The following is a 21871-nucleotide window of genomic DNA, read 5'->3' as shown; positions in this document are numbered from 1 at the left end:
TCTTCCAAATTCCATCTCGTAATGAATTTATTGGCCGCCTGCTTTGATACCAATTCGCCTTTACAAACCCATTGTTTTGAATGCTGTTTAATATCAACCAATGTAAATTAAACCTTAATACACCACTACACTCTAGAAACAAAAAAAACAGTCAAAAAACACAAAAACAGTTTCATGACAACACATTTACGTACACTAAAGCATTCGCCTCTCCTTCCGAACACAAACCTGGACCTGGAGAAGTTTTATTTGAAATTCATTAACACAGATTATGGCAATTGTTGTTTAGGGCCAAAAAGGTGTGTTGCTTTTGAAATTTATGCAGCCTAGAACAACAAGTGAAGTTTGCGACGCTTACCGAGAGCTATTCAAAATAAACGTAGAGGTCTGGAATTACTCTGATCCACAGCAATGCCCGTCCTCACAGTAGTATAACCCATGGACTCTTTCAGCACTTTTAATGGAATATTTTCGACCATCCACCATACACTTTCGACCTAGTACCAAGTGATTTTCATCTTTTTCCTCAATGATGGCTTTCAAATTGAAGTGGAGCCCAAAGAAACCGTCCCAATCCACTTGCAAAGCTTGTTGTCTTGATCTTCAAAGTAATTAAGTAGAGAAAAAAAAACTGTACCTTAGTTTTGGTAATAAAACCTCTTTTATATTTTCCTATTTCCAATAGGAGATTGACAAAAAAACCTCGTATTCTATATTAGAATGAATAGACTTTGTGTTTAATCCCTGTAATTAATAAGCTGCACTTTGCGATTTGTACAGTGTCAAAATGTGTGATTTCGCTAAAATTTATTCAACCTAACCAAACCCAACTAAACTGAATCTATGAAGTATGAAATATCTTACCGAGAATAAAATATGATTCGAAATGTCATTCACAGTTGTAATATTGCTACCTGATCTAGATCTAGATTCCAGTGGTTCAGCATCTTCATCATACTAGTGCGATTCCAATTCCTTTTTGTTCACTTTCCATCGCATGCAGAGCATCATCCAGCAGAGCATCGCAGTAAGCGTATCCTGGATTATCCCCATTATCCATCACGTGCAAGTAACGTCCAAAATACCTATTTTAAGATAGAAATTGTGACAGGTTATATCCAGCTTTACCATGGTACCTTTTTAACCAAGGTCGTCGTTTGCGATGTTCCAAAGATCCAGAGTATTGAATCCTGAGCAGCTTATGCTGTTCATTGAATTCTGTGCTTTTTCTTTGCGATGCCATACACCAGGATTCGGTCCATTATGTAACTCCTCAAAATCCTTTGAATATACCTTGGCGTTGAAAAATTCGCACTTTTTATATCCGAGTAATTAGCAAAACCATCCAGCGCGTCTATGGTAGACCAGCTTTCACTAAATCCAACCAATCATCTGGCTTCCTCTAGGAAGAATTTTAATCTCGATTTAATTAGATTCTCCAACAATTTTCCAGTTGTATCCATCATATGCAATGGTCGATGTGGTAATCACCTTTAGGTAATCTTGCACAAAAAACGCACCATGAAGTTCGCAAGCAAGGATTGAATACAACAGAATAGAACAGCAAAAGAGGATTATATTGAACAACCACTTCTAGCGTCTTCATCCGGTTTCGAAACTTTCTTTCTACGCAGAGACTTCGTAGCGCCCACAAGTTCATTGTGAATGAAGAGATATTCTCTATATGTTTAAAATCGACGACAACTCGATGGGGTGAATTAGAAACAGAGCATGAATAATTCTCTTCATATACTTCTATCATATCCATGGTATACATTCATGAATTGCTCTTCAAAGAAGGGAAGAAAGGTGACATTTGTGGTTTGGTTGTGGTTTCTTTGTTAGATCTGAAACTTTCCAAACAACCCTTGTATTGTTTCCCTACTCACTTGGTAACTATACAACTTAGACGGAAATAGCTATCACCGATCTGGAATCGCTTAATAGTATCGCTGAATTAGATTTTGCTTATTCGAAAAATCTACAAAGGCACAATGAAAATAATTATATTATTACTAGTATAAAATTCGTGGGGCATTTTAATTGAACATGATTAAAGCGGTACTCGTAGCATTCTCCAGCTGAACTAGATGCTACTCTGAGTCCCAGTGCATAGAATGAGCCGCCACTGTCTAAAGATCAATCTAAATTGAAACGAGTCGACTGAGTCAAGTGATATGCCTACGGCTCTCAAAATCTCCCGCACTCCCAATCCCCGATGGGCCATAATTATGAATTATTTCGGGTGTAAGGACCTAAACTAAGCGTCGGCATCTTCCGATTCATTAAACCCACTTTTTACCATTAAAAAATATGGTGTGGGGTTCCCATATTATTTATCAATGTACGTGATAGTTTTCGTCTCAAAATAATTTTAAAAACAAACTAAATAATGCAGATTTTTCAAATTTTTACAATAGTTTAATGTCGAATACTCATCAACAGGAGCAGTGTTTTATAAAAATCGCGAAATTCGAAAAAATACACAGAAATTCATTTCTGAAAATATAGGGTCCATGAGTGAAGTGTGATCGTAAAAATAAACGCATCAGCAACTTGTTGGTTTGGTCCATTTTATTAAAGTAGAGCTCGAACGACCACCCAGTTAAATTGTTTTGAAAAATTGATCAATAGCATCATAAATCAAAAACAAAATAAAGGCTGTGTACGGTGACTTATGTCCACCATCTTTGGTTGTTTGTTACGGACGAAATTCATTCGAAGATGACCCACGTGTGGAAGGTCCTAGTCGAGAAAACAAAATAGATTCTATCGGAGTGTAGAGTCCGTGTAAAAAAAGCAAAGATCAGGAACAGTTCTTCAATATTCCAAGTCTGCGAGAGCTTCTTTCTGATTGACATTAAAGAATCAAATAGAGCCGTGAACATGACATATTTTCTGACTTACTAAGGCGATTAACTCAAAAAATTAACCAAAGAGAGTGAGTGCAGTAAAATCATGACATTGTTCCATTCCGTACTTTTTCGCTTTCCAAGGCTACTCAAAGTTGATTGGCTATGGACGAAATTCATTTGAAGATGACCCATGTATGGGAAGTTCTACTCCAGAAAACATTGAACATAGTGCAAGAAATTGTTTTGAATAACTGGTGCCATTGCCAAAAAAAGAGTTCTAAGGGTTCTACATGAACATAACATAAATTAGTGCGAGGTTATTAAACTATGGGTTTTCACTATGATCCGAAATCCAAAATAGATTCAATCGGAGTGTAGAGTTCGTACCAAAAAAGCAAAAGTTACGAAAATCTCTAAAATATTTCAAGACTGCGAGAGTTTCCTTTTGATTGGCGTGTGCTTGCTTCATGACATTGCCTCAGCCCATACTGCTTGTCTTTCCAAGGCTACTGTACACGATATTGAATAGCAATCACCTAGCCCTGATTTGGCCCCGTCCGAGAGCTATTTAATAGCAACGATGAAATTGAACAGGTAGTGTACGACTCTAAAGACATAGAAGCTCTAATCAAACGTTTTGAAAAATGTGTGGAAGTTAAGGGAGAAGATATTGAAAAATAAACACAGTTTTTTTATTTATGATATGTGTTTCTATGTTAGGCTAAGAACACTATGAAAGTACAATAAATTCTCGAGAAACGATTATAAACCTTCTTCTTCTTCAGCGTACGTTAGGACTTAGTCTTGTGCTTGCATCAATGGTTACCTAGCTGCAGCTGGGATGATGAAGATCAGCTTCCATACCATCTTGTAGGTGGTCGTCCAGCCTGGTTCAACGTGGTCCCTTCATTCCCTTCTCTCTCCACTACATCCTGGATGTCACATGTCTCCTTTATTTCTCTTGTGGTCAAATAATGTGTGTATTGCTTGTTATGGTTCTCTGCTCTGGTTCCTTCCGGTTCCCCGCGTATGTCATCACTGGTCTAACACAGACTGTCTTCAGGGATATCTGCCTATGAAAAGCTTTCACTATTTGTTCAAACCTTTACTGGAGCCTTTGAAAGTTATTTTCGTTTTCTGAGATGATCACTGCGTCATCAGCATGACTGGTATCCCCTTCAATCTTGCTTTACCTCGTTTATAATCTCATCCATTATCGTTGGTTTAGAATCCATCAGACAAGGATTCTAAATCAACGATTTTTATTCTGGTTAATGGTTTAATTTTAAAAACTATAGGAGACCAGTAAGCATGTGATGAAACCTGGACGTTCCGGTCTACTTCCAAGTAGATGTTAGTGGAAATAGATGGTTAATATACACATTGATACTAAAAGTTATTTATCATATCACTTTTATGTAATACAAAGAATGAAATTTACATTTAACTGCCCACTCAATTAACCCGAGTGACTCTCTGAAATTTTACCGCTTATACATTAACAAAATAATAAAAGGTTGTTTTATCGACCTTTTTCCAATCACGTGAGCATGTTATTAAAAACATTAATAGTCGTTAACTTCTTGCAAAGACTTAAATCAAATTATTGAGACAGGCTTGCAGTAGTAATTTTCTTAATCCGTTTCCATTTCGTGGCTAAACTATTTACCAGGTTAGGCTCGAGATTTTTATGGCCGCGCTCATTAATTGTAATAAAAATTACTTTGTTTATTCTAGCTTTAAAACCATAAAAATAATATTGAATTATGCTATTAATAATTTTTCATAAAAACAAGCCTTAATCTAATCAAGTAGTACGATGAATTTACATCTAATATAACTTACAAGTAAGAGGTTTTGATCATATTGAGTTGAGCTATTAAAATTAATAGCATATTACAGGTGTTCTTTGATACGTAACTCACTTATTTTAAATAATGTAAAGATCATGTCGACAAAATACAAGGACAATTATACAATGCGATGTTATCAAAAATTTTCGAGGGGGTGCTCATAATTCAGAAGGGGGATAATACTTTAAATTTTCAATTTAAGAATAAAAATCGACTAGTTTCAGTTCAATTCCAAACATATGGACCGCATTGTACAAATTCTAAAACGAAAAGGAATATATCACGATAATGATAACGGGAAAATGATGATGGTGAATGAAACTATTAAAAACTTTGTTTTATTAATAACTAATGACTAAATAGAACAGATCATGTTCCTCAACGTCTATTTTGTGTATATTGTCTCCATTTTCGCCTCTATCTTAATATTTACGAGATAAAAGTGTCCAAAAATCTTCAATTGGAAGGCCAAAACATTATATCTTTTCCAACGTTATATTGCTGTACACAATAAAATTCAGTAAGGCAGATTCCACCCTTAGTCGACCCATATAATAATTAGAGATTCCTCTTGTCCAAATCTCCCACTTTCGTTTTATTTGATTTCCGGATTGACAAATGACTGATATTAGCAATCATAGGAGACCAGCACTTAAGATTGAGAAAGGTCGGTCATATATTTCGATAATCTACTAAATGACAACAAAAAAATCTTCAATATCGTGGACCAGATAGAGCAGGAAATATGACAAATATGGCAAATGAAAGCTGCATAAGAGGATCTACATATTGGTTGTGTCCTATAAAGTTGTGGATAATAAGATAACAAATTGGAACGATTACACTGAAACTAATCCATAACCATGAAGTAGGCGAATAACAGAGAGAGAAGCTTTAGAAAGTGGAGAAAGCACAATGGAAGAGATTTTTACTCTAAAAATGATACAGAGCAATAATCACAACCAAAATCTAGAGCTAGATCTACTGCTCATAAATTATAAACAAGCTTACTATACAATAGAAATAACGAAGTTGTATGAGGCTTTAGAGTTTTTAGGTGTCTCCAAAGAATGGTGGAACTGACTTTGGATAGAACTGAAATCAAAGTATTATCTGAAGGAAGGCTATCGAAACGTTTCTAACAAAAAGGAAGGGGTTCTAACCTCACATTAGAGGTAATCATGAGGGAGCGCACACTCAAGGTTGAATCTATCACCAGAAGCATCAAATTTTAGCAGATGCAGATATTGGAAAAAGTCTATAGTAGATTTGAAGAGGAATCAAAAAGATTTGGCATCAGGGTGAATGAAAATGCAATGGAAAATGAAGAATCGGGTAGAAAACAGACATTTCATGACGTAAAACAAGGAATATTATTTTGGAAAAGTTGAGTCCTTCGAAAATTTAGGTGTGCTGATTACGAATAGGGGTGATGAGACGAAAGAGCAAGAAAATTAGATAGCAGAAAGTACTAGAATAATGAGGTCCTCAAATAATAATAATTTTGAACAAAAGCAATCTAAAAAGCAACAAAAATAAGATTGACCAAAACAATGATTAGACCGACTGTACTGTACATTATCTTGCTATCCGTTCTAATTGGTTAGACTCCCGCGTTGGATTACTCTTTGTAATATGTAATTTACGCGATAACTTTCTTGTAGAATCCTCTACTCTATATTTTGATTTTCTCAACAATCTTCATAATCTTTCTCAGGAAGAAATTCCACTTTTTCGGAGCTTCAAACATGGTTTTCATTCTCCATATTCATGTGCTGTCAGATTCAGGAATTTGTTCAATTAAATTAGAAACATTCCAAAGTAACTGACATAAAAAAGGTCTCATCTAACTAATATCAAGAAAATAACAATTTTTTGATTACAAAACCTTATTGTGAAATTGGTGTGATATAATCCAGATATTTGAAGGATATGGACTACATCGTAGTTCAACACCTACAAAGGGAAATTGATTTTTGTTCATAAAACTTTTCAGTATTTTTTTATAGGAGCTCCTCAAAATTGTATTTCAAAGCTGCAGAAATTCAAAAAAACTGAAAACTATAAATCACATAACATTGGTTTCTTCTCTATTGACGTATAGTTCTTGTGAATGTCATGTACACTAGGATTCAAAGGATTTCTTCACTTGCTGTGACACTGGTGATGCTCTAGCTGTTAAAGATCTTAATTTGAAACGCCTTTTCGAGAGAATGTGGATAGAAGTCTTATTCTACAGCCTCTACTAAACCTAAAGTCTTCAGGTGTTCAATGATGCTGTAATGTCTATTAATATCCGTAAACTATTTTAACTTTGATTGATACATTCAATAGATCTTTTTTGGTTATAAATTTCGAAGATTATCTTTGTTTATTTAACCCCTGTAGATTATTTCAATAACTGAGTTTTTTCTACTAACCTAACCTCAAATACGTCCCAGTATCTACTTCATCTTTTTGCCTACCTTATCTAAATTCTTCAGGCATTAGCAAGCCAGGTTGGATCTTATGATATTGGAGCTCAGAGCTCTAATGGTCGCTCGGCTATCGGACAAGATAAAAATATCCGTTTGCCGTAATCCCATTTATAATTTAAGATATTTCTTTGAAAATACTTCGTGTATTGCTAAAGCTTCCAAAGTGTTTGATTCCAGATCAAAACATTTCAATTTTCTCTGCTTTTATTGAATCATCTGTACACCATTTGACGGAATTTCGATTAATTTCTGACATGCTTAGTTTTGAGGCAATTTCTATATCAACGCTAAACTTTTCCAATATCTAATACTGAGGCTTGGCCTAGATTTGATCATTTCTGAAAGAGATCTATTCCTTTATCTCTAACCATTTTAAGTGAGGATATGTCCTCCACGATCTCCAAAAATACCAGGTGTTTCAAAAAAAGTTCATTTTGTATTGCTTATTGCGTGAATGAATATTGTTTCAAATGTTTCTTTTGCGACACCTTGTATATGGAATCATTTCTAGTGTAGCATTTTGTTTCACATATGCTTGCCACTCTTTCTACTTTCGATTTCTATTATTTTAAAATTCCAATGTTGTAATGGTTGTCTAGGTTTCCATCGATGTTTCGCGAGTGATGCAGTTGGAATTCCACTTTTGAAATAGAAAAATTGAGTTGGATGTACCTACAATTAGCATTAAAATACCTGTTATCTTTAATAGAAACGTGTAAGGGAGTTAAATTATGGAGTGTAACCGAATAGGTTATTGCCAGTTGGCAAAATGACAGAAGGTTTTTCACACACGTCTGGCAAACTAAGAGCTTTACACCGACTGCGATGGTACTATTTTTGATAATTGATTCGACAGATATTAGTGTCTACCAAGAGAAATTCATTTATATTTAGATCACACTAAATTATAATTTGTATGAAATATCCATAATACGAAAGTATGACATACTGACTTAACCGCAACTTTTTGGCAGTGTTACAATATACTAACAATATATCAATCTCAAGATTATTCAAATTATTAACATTGGGATTTTTGGTAGAATGTTGACACAAGATTTATATTTTAATTCTGATTCCCCATTGGCGTATAACCAAATTTAATTATATAGAATTTTGATAAAAAGGGTGGAATTATTACCATCACAAAGTATTACGAGGTTTGGCTATTAAATAACGAGACTGCGCGCCTAGAGGGCGCCCTAGACGGGTGAGGTATCCAGATAACTTGAGGTTAGAAGATCTGCTTTGAAAGGGACCCGATTTGAGTTTATGGAAGCGGTAAAGCAAAAAACGGCTGAGCTCCTAAAGGCACTCGCCAAGGAAGTCTTCCAGCACTGCTTCTATCAATGGAAAAAACGTATGGAAGGGTTTTGTGGTGAGGGGAAAGGAGTATATTGAAGGGGAGCATTCGAATGTAGAATAATTTTTATAATAAAACTCTTTTTAGTAACCAGTCTCGTATAAGTAAAATAGACACAAACATTGTCGTCATAAAGTATGACATTTTTTAATAGTGAACGTACTCAGAATATGTTGTCATACGAGTGATATATGAGTTGCTTACAGATTCTTAAAACTTCTATCTTGGTCAAAATATGAAAATAAATTATAAACAATTTCATGCGATGTTTTTCTGTGACTTTCCTCGTGAATTAAATTAACAGCAGGTCGTCCATAATCGGCAGTTGTGCAAGAAAAAAACGATTCTGTGCATAAACTGGTATTGCAAGATCGTCATGTGACATACAATGAGTTTGAGACATACTTTGACATTAGTTTCACTCGCATACATTCAATATTGCATGAATATTTGACATCCAAAAGAAGGCTCGTGTCGAATGGTGCAAATTCAATCACAACAATCGATTGTATGGGTCTTTCAAGATAAGCAAGTCCAACAAAAGTTGTTCACGCACAAAGTACTTTGAAGAAAATGGTCACCTGTTTTTTTGAAATAACTGGACATGTCACCACCGTTCCATTAGAGCAACGAAGAACGGTCAACAATTCTGAATGGTACACCAGCATTTGTTTACCAGTAGTGTTAAAAAAATCAGTGAAATCAATTGTAGAAGACGAATCATTCTCCACCACGACAATGCGAGTTCACGAGCTCACACATCACTTCAAACAAAAACGTTTTTGAAAAGTCAAAAATAAATTGGAGGTCAATGCTTAAATAGCAGCCCTCGTAAGACAAAAAACAAACTACACTCAAAAATAGCTGCTACAGTATAAAACTATAATCGAGCCTATCTGGATGTATGGTATGGAGAAGCCAATCCAAAATAGTTCGAAAGCTAGCTGATACATCATGGTATGTGTCGAAGCTAACCCAACATAAAGTCTTGAACATCATGAACGACTGGGTAACCATGAAAATAGGTTACCCCATCTACTCTTGAATTACAAGATGTGTAAAGACTAAAAAGACCTTCAAAATGGGTAAAGAAGACTTGTCGCTGGAGAAGACCTCAACACGTCATATATAGAGGTTATATACTCTGAAGTAATCCCATGATGTAAAAGAACTGAATATGTTTTGATGATATAATAGTTTAATACTATTTTGATATTTTTTTATAGCTTTTTTATATATAAGCTCGATGATATCGTCGATTCCAAATTGATTGTAGAATCGCTCAATGCCGTCCTGGACTAACCCGAAAATCGTATTTAGAATTACAATAAAATATAGAAGAAGTAGACATAAAAGTCTAGAAACACATATATCACCCAGTTTATATGGGTTAGACTTAGTCTGGGAGAGAACAGACTATAAAATAATCGTGAACAAAACAAAGGTGAAAAATTGTAACTGCCATAAAAAGTCTCGGCCAAAATGCCAATCGTAAACTTACACGAGTTGAGAACTATAAAGTAGCCGGTTGTTTAAAAGCAAAGACGTAACTAAAAATTAGTAAAAAAATATAATATGATAAGACTGCATCAAAATATTAATTGAACAAATTGATTTATCAAAAACTAAAACTGGAAATTAATTGAACATAAAAGATTTTCTGATAAATTAAGAGTTTTAGAGTAAAATGATTGACTATCTTGTGAATGGAAAAAATATCAACGGCGAATATCATGTGAACAAAATTTTTGGTTTCTACTGCTTAGCCACCCAGACAAACTGGTCCATCTCCGAGATTCAAACTCTCCAAAAAATAATGAAAATAGTGTCTGTAGATCAAAATTTACTTCTACAATCTTTTACTCAAAATTTTTGCAACCATCTCATAAATCTTTAAGAAATCCTATCGGAATTGAAATATCACACACAACGGATTTCCTTTAAACCGAAACATCTCGATTCCTAGTAGTCAGATTTGGATGAAATATCTACCAAACCTCACTGTCCCAAAGACATTGGATGCTAACTCTTCACAACCCACCCAGTAACCTCTCATAATGAATTTTTTTATATCAAAAATCATATCAAAAACACAAATGACAAATGGTTGTTTTAGATAGATACTTTTGAATCCATTGCTGAGCTTGTACAATGTTTTTTTTCATCAAGAAGCAATGATAAATCCATTGTTTTCATAAAAAGCAAAAGTAGCTTCACTTAAATGGCTGTCACTTTTTTTCTGATTAATCGAAATGTCGTGAAATTTGACACATATTTTTTTTTAAGTTGGTACTTCATAAACGTTATAAGGATTTGACAATGGCAGCGCCATCTATGCGTTAGTCACACGACTTAATGAGGAATGATGCATTCTCGTCTGATGAAAATATATATCCTGCAAGTGAAAGTTTGAGGTTAAGAAAAAGAGGAAAGTCAGTCGGAGCTAGTTCAACCAATTCCAAGTGCATTTAGTGAATTTTAGTTATGGTAATGGTCACTTTCTCATTTTACTTTATCAAACAATGATAGGCACGTGATAGTTTCGCGTTATAATTATTTCAAAAAACAAAAATTTTGTTTGTAATATGAAATTATTTTGTTCGATTGTACAGAAAAATTAAAAATTGACTCATTGAAAGAAAAAAAGTTTCAGTACGTTTTCCAAACTTTCCATAAGATGTGACGTAGATTCCTTGACCTTTCTGAAAACCAAAATCTGTTAAAGCGGATTTTCCCGTCAAGTATTCTTATTGAGGTTATAAAAGATCGGATAAATATCTAGATGTCGGATAAAAAGAAAAGAGAAAGAAAATTGTGTCAACGAATTCAGTTCCATTGTATAGGGTGATGTAAAAATGTACCCATAATATTCATACCGAGTAATTTATTCTTCGTTGAATATAAAACCCAGTTATTTTTTGTTGTTGTTCGATTTGAATGGTGTTATGGTTTTCATTTAAAAAACATTTGTTGGTCTTCCATGTAATCTTATTGTTCCTCATATAGAAATTACGAGTGCCTAAAGGATCTCAACAAAATAATACATAATAGCTTATCCGAACATAAAAATCATGGAAGCTACTGTCATAATTAGGCAATAAAATATAAATATATTCATAGTTCGTTTAGGAGTTTTACGACTGTGAACAAATGAAATCTGGTATTATTCCATAGCCGCCTTTAATGTTTCTTCGGTCGTTGGGATCCTCACCCAATTTGTTATGTAGCGTTAATAATGGTAGGGATAAAGAAGTTGCTGAAAAAAAAGGCGAACAAACACGTGTTTATTTTTATTACTTTCTTTGAGAACGGTATCAAATATTTTTTATGCGTCCTCGTAAAATTTTGAAGAGGGCGACGTGTTGACCTCCATATTCATATCATTATGTGAAACTATTGGAATATATTAACTACAGTGATAATTCTCCATGTTTTTGCCAAAGAATTCTAATTTAAAATAATAATAGAATAATCTAAAACTATTTTGGGAATTCTTAACTCTTAGTCAGTCCAATTGTAACCATTGATCACTTTGTTTCACTTCTATAAGGCCGTTTGTCATAATGCAATACAACATACAATGCAATGCAAGACGCAATATTTCTTGATCTAAAGCATGCGCAGATGAAGTTCAGCTGAAAGCGGCTTGACATGATGCAATACAATGCGCAATATTTCTTACATGCGCAGATGATGTTCAGCTGATTGTTTCATGGAAGATCTCGCAGTCATTTTTATTGCATACAAGTTGTAATTTTAGAGAGAAATAATCTGATGATATTACGTTTTATTTTGCTTAGGAAATTTTTAGTACATTTCTTCATCCATTCTCAATTATTTTTCTGTTTTCTCATCCAAATCTCCAGCTAAACTGTCCATTGGACTCCAAAAATAAAAGTAGCAGCATAATTATTGTCAGTGAAGCACTGACCACTTTTTTCTTGTTTACTTCACCTAGTTTTGTTATTTTAATTTTAAAACTGCCCACAAAATATCAAGTTTTGGAAATGTTGTACTTCTACTTATGGAAAATGAAAAAATATGAAGTTTGTACAAAATAACAGCAGTTCTGGATGACAGCTAAGGTGGCCGTGTAAATCATGTAATTAGTCGTAAGCCTAAGAAAATTTGGAAGACGTTTTTTCAAAAAATATTATGAAAGACTTGACTGAACATGAAAAATAACCAACACAACAGACCAAATATTATATTTTCAGGAATATCCCGAGAAAAAAATTGAAACTCATTGTAAAATTGTCTATCAAATATTAATTTGAAATTTCAAATAAATTATTCTCATAAAAATTATTGTTTTAATAAAAATATTTTCAAACATATCTCGTATATACTGACAAATCTTTATAGCTATACGTTGCATTCAAGGTTTTACACTATGCAGAACTTTTTATGACAAATATTTTTTTTCTTGTAATGTTAATAATAAAAAAGATTTCCATATGCTGTGAACTTAAGTGGACACATTGTATAATAAATTTTATGTTGTAACTGATAGATAATATTCATAAGGATTATATTATACGATGAGATCACATTTTGCTATAAATTTTACGGTAATGAAATGAAATATATTCACATATAATTATTAGAAATTATATATTCCTAGATAAAATATGGTTAATATAAATCTCCAGCAATTATTAACTGAAACGAGTAGATTGTCAAATTATGGACACGTGTACTTTTTCTAATATATACTGTTGAATTTTTTCTTTGCAAAAATGTAATAACCTAGGTAAAAATTTTTAGGTTAGGTTTACACGGTGAAACAACTTAAAAATATTTAATATTTCCAGTTGAGAAATTGTCCACTAAATATGTTGTTATATTTTTAGTTCTTCATATTTTAAGACCACTTGATATGATGCTATACAACGTGCAATGCAATACAAGACGCATGCGCAGATAAAGCTCAGCTGATTTTTTCATGCAACATCTTGGTGCCATTTTGACTACGTGCAGTTGCAATTTTAGAGAGAAATGAGTTTCTCATCTGCTGATATTACATCTCCCGCCAAAGATTTCTAAGTTATTTTTGTTTTATTTCAATTAGGAATTTCTTCATCCATTTTCGAATAATTTTTGTATGTTTTCGCAGGTCGTATATTTTACTGTTGATAACGATTGATCAGTCTCATCAATAGTAGAATCTAGTTCATATATATAATGGTTGGCCTAAGCCCCTCAACTAAGAGTATTGTATGACATAACGATGACCAATTTTTTTTCATGTTTACAAATTTACTGAAAGTTCTTCACCCGAAATTCTGCTTACAGGATTAATTTTCTGAGCAAACTTCAAAATTCAAATAATATTTCCAAACTTAACTGTCAAACATGAATCAGTGCTACCAACAGACCCCCTAAATGATGTGAATTAAAAACAGAACAATAGACAGAGTCATTTCAGCATCGTTCTATCGGGATTTTGAACTCTTGATGGAATGGAAAGCCTCCTGTAGTTTGATATACTATTAACCTATGACGTGCTGTAATATGCTGCACTTTTTATTCAAATCGTCCTCGTATAGTATCAAGTTTAGAACTGGTTCTTGTTAGTTTCGTTTGCGTTCCTGAATATAATTATGATTAAACGGTATTTTTTTAACAATGAGATTAAAAATATTTATCTTCACATTGACTTTAGATATACTATACCTCGATTTGTATATTTTTTGTCACATATTTAGTTTGTTTTTTATAACGCAAAGGACTTTTTTGAGAGTATCTATTCGAAATATCAACATACTTTATATTGAGAGAAAAAAAATCTGCCAACAACGTAATCGTGTACTTAATATCGATAGTATAAGAAAATTTTTTACGAACCGAAACAAATAAAAGTCATTCAAGCCGTTTAGCACTTAATTGAAATTAAAACTCAGTTCCATTCTCAAATACTTTTGTTAAACATTGTATATTGAAGCTATTTTTACTTGTTTCCAGCACTAGGAAGTATGTACTTGATTATTTAATCCTCTCTACATGTTATTTGTTTGTGTGGTTAGTTTATTTGCCAATAAATTCTGCTCGCTAGAAATATCTGACATGTGTATTTCATTGAGACGTGAATATCTGACTGCAGAAAGTGAAGTACCAGATCATTTTCTATAATTCGCAATGTGATATTAGACAATGGAAAAGGAAACGAAAATCCTAATTAAATTAACATAATAAAAAACCAGAAAACTAATTAACCAAATTGAAAATTATATTGAAATTCGTTAAACCACAATTAAAATTCGATACAATAAAGAACAGTTCTTAAGAACCGTTACAAAAATATCGCTACATCGGTATAAATATTGAATATACAGGGTGTTACTAGTTTCATGCGACAAATTTCAGGAGTTATATTGAAATTTGATAAATCACAATTGAAATTCGCTACAATAAACAACAATTCTTAAGAACCGTTACAAAAATGTCGCTACATCGGTATAAATATTGAATATACAGGGTGTTACTAAATTCATGCGACAAAATTTCAGGAGGTGATAGGTTAAAATGAGTCTTTCCTATAACAAAACTCCTGAAATTTGTCGCATTAATTTGGATACACCCTGTACATTCAATATGTATACTGATGTAGCGATATTTAAGTAACGGTTCTCAAGACTGTTCTTTATTGTAGCGAATTTTAATTGTGGTTTATCAAATTTTCATACAACTTCATGAATGAATTCACAAATACTCTGAATATTCGACATGTATAATGATATAGCGATATTTATGTAACGGTTCTTAAGAACTGTTCTTTATTCTAGCGAATTTTAATTGTGGTTTATCGAATTTCAATATAACTCCTGAATTTTGTTCCATAAATTTAAAAACACCCTGTATATTCAATATGTATACTGATGTAGCGATATTCAAGTAACGGTTCTCAAGAACTGTTCTTTATTGTAACGAATTTCAATTGTGATTTATCAAATTTCCATACACCTCATGAATGAATTTAGAAAAATCTTGTATTAATATCATTTGTTGATTTATGTGATTGTTTACTACACGAATCTATGGTGGTGATTTTAGATAATAAACAATATAAAACTCTGGAGATAATATTTTATTAATCAATGTCTAATTTTTTCTGAGTAAAAAGTGTTCGTAGAATTTTTAAATAGTTCTTCGGAAGTAAAGCGGCTAAAGGAGATGAAGTTTTAAAAGTGTAGCTTTGACTTAGCCCAGAATGGGGCTGTAAAACCCATCTCAATGAGCAATTAAATCTTCGCCACCCAGCTGTAGACCACCGAGAAAAGATAATTTATGCATTCTTGTAGTTTTATGTATTTCTATGAAATACTATCGTTAATATTCGGATTTTGTTAAGAAGACGCGCGTTAAAGTGTCTCACGATTTCGCCATCTTAACTTTCCTTTTATGAATTTCTTTGTTTAGTTTGCATATAAAGTGAGTTAAATGTCGTTTATAATCTACTGAATATGAGATAATTTTAGTTTTACGACTATAAACTGTTGTCAAAACTTGCTGCTATATTTATAGACAAGAATATCATGTCGAAGATTCATTAACATCATTCATTTGCATTCAAATACTATGCATTTCCTAGAGAATCTCCCATAAATGATTTAGTTGTGATTTAAAATGAGCTGCAAAATTTTCATTTGTGCTACTTCCCCGAATCGTATTAAAAAATAGTATATTGTGCAACAGATGGGAAAAGGTCAACTTTTAACATTTCTCACGAGTGTGGAAGTAGATTAGGGAGAAAAGTACTTTTTCCACATATTCACACTATACTTTTTCTACAACTGCACAAAACGAAAAAATAAAAGTAGTGGAACTAATAGAATTATTTTTACGATTAATAGAAGCAAAATTATACTGAATAACTGTTGAATAATATTAGTTAAAATAAATACAGCTATTACACACAACTTGAACTCCTTTGCAAAAACATTTTGAAGCAGTTTCTGCATGATTATGTCATACTGGTATCGAAATAACTTCGCGTCCAATAAAACCGCTAGAGCGTCTTCACCTGACATAATTTGTTTCTCAAGCAACTTCTCAAATTCTGTATCGGAGTTGTGCTGGTAATATCATCAAACATTTTTGAAGCTTGCGTTTTTCCAGTAGCTCTTAAACTCATTTGAGCGGCTTAATTTACTACATTTATTGATGTAGACTCGATCAACTGTTCTGTTTTAAGTCGGTTCGGAACTAGATTCAAATGGTATTTCTGTGCGACCTTTTTCAAAGGAGTTCCTACATCTTCTCTTGTAAATGAAATTGATGTATCAAAACATTCAGTATTATTTTTGAGAAACCTTTTTTCTATCCTGAACGCTTTCATCCAACGATATTTGAACTGTGATTTGTAATATGATAAAGTTTTATTTGAGCGCTTTAAAAGCTCTTCACTTTCACATTTCGTTCACTTCATTATTTCATCTTTTAAATAATCAAATTGATCATCAATTTCATTTTTTTTTTGATATTCTGAGAATATTGAGAAGTTCTCTCCTTGAAATATACACGTTCCTGAAATAAAATAATACACAGACAAAAAAGAAAAGTGCAGACTATATTTGAACCCACCTCAAAACCTACATATATTATGGAAAATGTTAAGATAATATGTTACATACCTGAAGTTGAAGGTTTCATGTCGAAATTCAAACAGAAACTATGAAAATAAAGCTTTAAATCCACACAAAAAAATCAAAATTCAAAGCTACAATTTCATATTTCACATTCATCGAGTACCAAGCTACGATTTACGATTTATAAATATATCAAAATAATGAATTTCTATGAAACTAATTTTATTTTCTCTTTTTTGTTTCAGGATATGAATTCCAATGTACCTAAAGAATCTAATTTCACTAGTGTAGATATATATATATAAGGTGTTGTGATTGAAATTTATTCTAATTTGTGAGTAAACATTCGTAAATGTTCCAATCGAATCCGTCTATTCAACATATAATCGTCCTGGTAATAACAATAATTTATTAATTGTAGCAATAAATATTCGGTGCATTTGAGCAGTATAATCATTAATTAAGGAATATCAATCATGTTATTCATTAGAAAAGTACCGAAAATATATTCGACAACAATTTTAATGAATCCTGAGATAATTTTACATCAAAGTGAAGTGCACGTAAAAGTTTTTCCTCTCAGTTATTTTCGTTATTGTTCTTTTCTAGGTAAAATCATGGAAATTGCCCACATAATTCATTCTTTGAATTAAAAAAATTTTTGACGATATTAGAAAGTTATTTACATCGTATTTGAGGGGTTTATACAAACCTTCGAGAACTTATGATTAAAAAATCATTTTAAATATATTTAGACATATTCCCAACGTGAGTTATTCGCAAAACAAGCTTCATAAGTTGGTTAGTCATCTATAATAGTATATAAAGTTATGTGAAAATAATATTACACTTGTCATTTATTCATAATAAATTGTGAAATTACAAGAGACAATGGAAATCTCAAACTTATATTGAAATTAATTTAACACTGATTGAAAATATATATTTATACAACGGTTCTACAGCTTCCTTTGCCGCATCCCGCAATCGTCTTCCTTGATAGCTCTGTCTTTCATGGTGTATTCAATTCCTTTCTACCAGGTCCTTGAGGATCTTCTTCGTCTTCTTCTATTCTGTAGTTGATACATCAATGGTTTTTCATCCAACTGTTCTGCTTTATCCTCTGTACTGGATATCCTCCACGATCTTCTCAGGTAGTCCAATTCCACGCCGTTATTATTTTCTCCTATATTCCTGTGTATTCAATTTGTTCCTTTCATGTCTTTGAGGATCTTCTTCGTCTTCTTCTATACTGTAGTTGATCCATCAATAGTTTTTTCGTCCACCTGTTCTGCTTCATCCTCATCACATGTCTGTACCAGAGAAGTTGTTTAGTCTGTAGTCTCTCTGAATTTATATATAATTGACCTGGTCATCGTCGCATATCTTTCGAGTATGCTTTTTGCTGGATATCCTCCACGATCTTTTCAAGTAGTCCATTTCCATAGCTTATATTGTTTTCTCCCGTCGTCAGTTGCCAGCACTCGCAGCCATACGTTAAAATGACTTTTCAATATTTTAATTTTTGTATTTAGTTTAATTTTTTTTGACCAAGCAATGTTCAGAAATTGTGTAGCTTTTTTCCATTGATCGAAAATAATCAACGAAACTCTAGTTTCTTTCAGACTACCTATGACAGAAATTTTTGAAACTACAGTACGTTAAAACAATTCAAAAAATTGTGATTGAGAGTGGTCAATAACTATACGAGGTGAGGTTATTAAATAACGAGACTGATTATGTAAAACTTCTTCTTATTTTGATATTATGTTTATTTATTGTATTTGTCGTGGAAGAGCAACCCGAACGTAAATCATCTTCTCGGCCATCTTGAAAACATTTAAACGACTCAAAAACCAAAGAAACGTGGATGCGACAAACATTCATTGCCAAACACTTGTTTCAATAAATTTTCGAATACAGTTTTCCCAAGTTGCTGGATTTTGACGTCGATCGAAACCAAAAAAAAGGACTTATACAAACGAAGGCCACGACTACACTGGTTTGTCTACAGACACGGTAGGCATCGCATTCGAAAGAGGAGGTTTCAGGCTAGACAGCTGACAGTCGCTAGTATTTGGGGCATGCGTACTTTTTCAGTAGCAGTGCCACACCTAGTATTATAAACTTAAGTCATTAGCTTGTTATGCTGTGGACTAACAAGAAAAGGTATTGCACGTTATCATAACTTTAATTATAGGGAAGAAAAATATTTATATTCGCATTTGAAAAAGCAATGTTTCATAAAAAAATTCGATATGTTAATAGCCAAACCAGTTTGAAATTTTTGCACCTCACACTTAGTAAAGCTGGAATTCTTACAGGGTAAGCTAGGTGTCTTGATATTATTCCCATTGACTTTTGCGCTTAGGCACATACATGTGAAAGAGATCCGAAATCGAAACTATTCACACTGGTTTCAAATTTTTAACATTTCTATGCTTCATTGACCTTACAAAAGCATTTGATTAGACTAGACCATTTAAAACATATACTCAAACCTGCAGGTGTGAAATCTAGTACGAAATTGAATTAATAATTTGTGCAATTTCAATTTCGAACATCATGATATAATTTCATCAAACAAAAAGTCAAATGTGGGTAGTTACCAAGCTAGTTTCTTAAAAAAATTACATCGAAAATATCATAATTCACAAAATTCCGTACTAAGGTAATTATTAATAATATCTAAAAAGTTTTTTATTTTTTATTGTAAGGGTTGAATCAACCCACCAAACACCATGTACATAATATATTAAAGTACTAGATGATATTACGGGGGAAGTTTGAATACTATGAATCGTTTCCCGTAAGAAAGTGAATACATAAAATATGGTTTTTAATTACATTGAAATAAATGTTTTTCATTGTTGGTAATAAAGAACCCCCTTCGTTTTTAATCATAATTCTAGCTTAAAAGCTGCTCTTTCCCTTTCATTGCATTGTTTAAACACTTTATAATCCCTATTTATATCTATTTCGTATCTGTATTAATGAATATTGTTAAAAATGATTAATTTTATACCGAAATATCCAAAACTCACAAAAATTCTAATACAAAATCTATGTGACATTCATTAAGTTTTATTCAATCCATTTTCTCTAGTTAATTTAGTTGAATTGATTTGTGAGTTCTCTTTTATAGAAAAGGAATGTCTCCAAAATATTCTTTGAACATCGGAAAAAGTTTCCTGGAGGAAATATATGCATTGGATGTTCCTTTTGAAGCGATACATCCCATATTCATCCCTTAGCTTATCTGCACTTAGACTCTCTTTATATCAATGAAAATGACACTTCCAACACTGATTAACAACCCCCACGTCTATAGTATAAAGTCAAACCTTTTTTAAATTTGATATAAATAAATCATTCAGTAAATCCGTGACTTTCTAAATGGGTTTTTCATTTTTTTAACGTAGTTCCCTTTGAACTGCATATTCTTTCCTCACAACAAGTTTTTGCTAGAAAAAGAGTTAAAACTCTCACCGCCGATGCACTTCTTCAGGTCTTGGTACAATGAATAGTCATTTGTTTTTAACAAATCATTAGTAACTCCAAATTTTGTTCTTGTCTATTATTCTCGGCTGTTTTGTCTCTATTATGTTGTGAATCTGCATTTCGTTAATAAGTAGATCCTGCATAAATTTTTCGAGAAGCTTTCTGATATTTGATAATTAAGAAATTAAACTGCGCAAGAATGTAAGATGGCTACACAATCTGCCCATTTCTAATACTATATTGTGACGTTTATTAGATTTTTTCGAAAGTAGATAAATGAATTAGGCGTTTGGAACGTTCACCATCATTAGTTGACGGTGAAAAACTCCCATATGATCTATCAACAGTGATGTATAATATATATATATATATATATATATATATATATATATATATATATATATATATATATATATATATATATATATAGTTAATCAGTGCATGAAATTTCCTTTGTCTTCTCAATTTACCATGAAATTGATTATTGAATACAAGCTAAATGACACAGCCTATTCAAATTGTGACAGAAGCTGAGTCGCGGATTTACCCACCCCTTTATTTGACCAAAAAGTGAGTTTTCTTGAGAAAGAAATTAATTTATTTTGTTTTATTGTGACACATTTCATTTTATTAACTATCTTCTGGTTGTCTCAAATTTGTCTAGGAACTTTATCAGGAATTGGATTGGAGTTGAGGTTATGTAGTTGGAATCATCTTATCTCATTATTTTCATAAACGGAATCGAAATATTAAATTGATACTAGTATAAAAAAATTAACTGTCATTTACCTGTGAAAATGATTTATTAATTAACAATTAATTTTGTTGATTTGTATAAATTTGAAGACGTCATGATTTATTATTTAAATGACAGTTATTGTAAGCACGTCTTAAACCAAAATCATAATTATAGATATAAGTGATGTATGTTATAAATGTATAATTCAATGAATAAAGTTATGTTTAATAATTTTTTGCGTTTTAATTTTTTTTCCTCGATCTCTGCAGTTATTAAAAAAAATTCCTCGAATTTAGTGGGTCCACACAGACTTTTGTTCGTACAGATATCTGTATAGACTATGAAGTCGGAGTGAAAAATTTTACCCAAACACTTGGATATAATGTCTGTACAGACTTTTCATTACTTCAGACATTCATTTTCATGTTTCAGTCTTGTAAAAATTTCCGGTATCAGAAGTGTCGAGGAATAGTTTTGTATAAAGATGGATAAAAT

The 21871-nt window shown here is 32.3% G+C and overlaps 1 protein-coding gene across 2 annotated transcripts in view; it reads left to right on the top strand.

The window, feature by feature from the left end:
• The window catches only part of LOC130451776 (protein doublesex), a 152492-nt gene extending 130914 nt beyond the window's left edge, over positions 1-21578 (top strand). For both annotated transcript variants that reach the window (XM_056791009.1, XM_056791012.1), the window contains one exon: positions 17382-21578. The gene's annotated coding sequence lies outside the window, so the exon portion shown is untranslated. The remainder of the gene's footprint in view (positions 1-17381) is intronic.
• The last annotated feature ends 293 nt before the right edge of the window (positions 21579-21871 follow it).

Source organism: Diorhabda sublineata, chromosome X, assembly GCF_026230105.1.
Source record: "Diorhabda sublineata isolate icDioSubl1.1 chromosome X, icDioSubl1.1, whole genome shotgun sequence".
Taxonomy (NCBI): domain Eukaryota; kingdom Metazoa; phylum Arthropoda; class Insecta; order Coleoptera; family Chrysomelidae; genus Diorhabda; species Diorhabda sublineata.
The sequence above is the reverse complement of the archived record's forward strand: the minus strand, read 5'-3'. Positions and strand labels throughout refer to the sequence as shown.